Source organism: Tenrec ecaudatus, chromosome 8 (genome assembly GCF_050624435.1).
Source record: "Tenrec ecaudatus isolate mTenEca1 chromosome 8, mTenEca1.hap1, whole genome shotgun sequence".
Classification (NCBI taxonomy): domain Eukaryota; kingdom Metazoa; phylum Chordata; class Mammalia; order Afrosoricida; family Tenrecidae; genus Tenrec; species Tenrec ecaudatus.
The window spans coordinates 66438855-66441486 of NC_134537.1; positions in this window are offsets into that span (position 1 = coordinate 66438855).

Consider the following 2632-nt stretch of genomic DNA (forward strand, 5'->3'; position numbering starts at 1 on the left):
TTTGTACAACAGAAGGTGCTGAAAGGGCCTGGGTCATTCTGACAAATGTTCCTGTGCTTGAGCCCATTATCGGAGCCACCGTGTCAGTCCAGCTCATCTCTTCGTGTTCGCTGCCCCTCCACCATGCATGATGCCCTTCTCCAGGGACTGGTCTCTCCAGATAACATGGCCAAAGATGTAAATTCACATATTCAAAATATTTAAAGCAGTGCCTAGCATAAACTAATCATTGCGTGATAATATGAATTTAATTTTTTCTTTTAAAATACATCTTTATAATTGGAGCTCATAGTAGGAAACAAATAGGCAGTTGTATTTTGGGAATATGTCTGCAAATTGCCTCTGAGGTGTTTATTATAATAAAGCTCCTTGATTATGCTATTGTAATATGTAATCTATGTGATTACAAGGCCTGAAGTAGGCATTCTTGCTTACAGACCTCAGAATTAACCACACACTCCCTTTTCTTTCTGAGAGAAATGCTATTTCAATTAGATATCAACCTTCCACATAGCACTTCATTTCCAACTATCATTTTCTTTCCACAAGTAATGTGTTTTATCCAAAGGTAATAATGGAGGGAATCACAATTTAAGTAGTTTGAGCATAATAATTTAATTGACACCCCATCAAATTTTCTACGTTATTTTTTAGAAGCATATCACACTAATTAGCCCACATTCAAGGGGAGGAAACTACACAAGGATATGAATTATGAGAAACTTAATTTCTAGGGCAATTTTAGCATCTTCCTGCCATACTGATTGAGGTAGTTAGTTTATTGTGCCAATCTGGCCAAAAAACACATGTGGGGTTAATTGAAGGATGGAGGGATACATAATTCTATTCCTCTCTATAAATAGATAGATATACATATATATGTATATTTAAATACAGGGATATGTATATCCCTGTATTTAAACTTCTATAAATGTCCTTTGCCTCCTGGTTCTTTCCTCTATTTACTTTTACTTTTCTTTTGTCCCACCTTCATGTTCAGCCTTCATTCAAGTTTAGTAATTCTTCGCTGCTATATTGGCCTTGATTAAGTCCCACTAGGCATCCTAAGACCTTCTCTCCATTGATTTTAGTTCATTTGTTGTTCCCTTGTCCCTGGGTTGGTACTCACCCCACCCCACTTCCTTTTTCCCACTTCCCCTTCTCCAGTATCTCCCTGGAACTATTGGTTCCATTCTTTTCATCTCTGAATTATTTATCCACCTATCTTATCTAGATGGACATGGAGATACATTAATAAGCACATAAAACAGTCAAAGTCAAATAAAACAACAAATGAAGTCAAGACCAACAAGACAACAACAAAAAGAAAGCCACTGACAAAAATGGAAAGGCCTGTAAATAGTTCAAAGTCTGTTTGTTGACCTTTACAAGTGTTTTTCAGTCGATTCTGATGGGGTACCACACTCTGTTTCCACAGTCTATTTTTGGTATTCCCTGGGGATTTCATCACTTTGCTTCCCTTGCTGCTCTGTTGCATGTCCTTAGTGTTTTGCCCCCGCGTGATGGGATCAGATTGTAACAATTCCTACACTGTGTCTCCAGTATTGTCTCCCACTGTACTATGGTTTAGTAAGGGACGCCGTGTCTCTTGGTGGGGCCGGCCCTATGGTTCTCTCTGTGCGTTGTCTGCTCTGAGCAGGAATATCGTCCTCGGGGTTTGGTGGGCCATGATGTCCTCCCGTCCCTCTCCAACCCTTTTTGTTTCTCCCATGTGTTCTAATCGGACATACATCTCTTCCTAAGCTGTCGCCCAGTGCTGTCCTCTGAAGCGCATTCTTGAGGGGGGTGCTTTGGAGGTTGTACTGGGGATTGGGGCAGGCCCCGCTGACCTCTCTATTGGTTCCTTGGCACATGCCGGTATGTTGTATTCACGTCTTGGCACATTGGGTTGAAGCCTGGTCTCTCTCTCTCCCTCTTCTGTGGAGATATAAACAATACCCTCCCCTTGGGTGGGTTAGTGGGGCAACTGTTCTTAACTATCCTTTTAACTATAGGTTATAGATTATATAGTTTGTGTAAATTAGAACTTTTTCTCAACTAAATAGATGCATTTATAAGGATTGGCTAACGGAGCACTGTTTTGATATCAATTTGCTCTACATCTTTCATCCTGGCACCCTTGTGCCATGAAGAACCTCACAGAAATACAGTCAAGGCTTGATTGTTCTGAGAAAAATGAGATAAACAACTCTATACAAGGTAGCCTTCTGTCTTTTCATTTATTCTCCTAATTGCCATTTATCAAAAATGATGAATCAGGCACTGTGGCAGGTACTAGGAAGAGAGGTATGTAAGACTCCATCATCTCCCCCTTCAAGGAAGCCACGGTCTCAAAGAGGGGAAATTATTCCACTCTAATCTCAGCACTGGAATGAGAGCCGGGATGAAAAGAACATGCCTTTGCCATCTTCGTCTCCATCCAAATGTCACAATTTTTACCTAAAGCCAACCATCTTTTAGGAGGTAGAGGGAGAATATATAGATCATTTTTTCAATCCTTTTACTTTAGTTATTTCACAAATAATACTAACTCATCATAGAACATCCAAATAACAGAAAAATATTTGGATAATACAAGAATCATAATAAATGAGGGAAGAAGATATTGTGT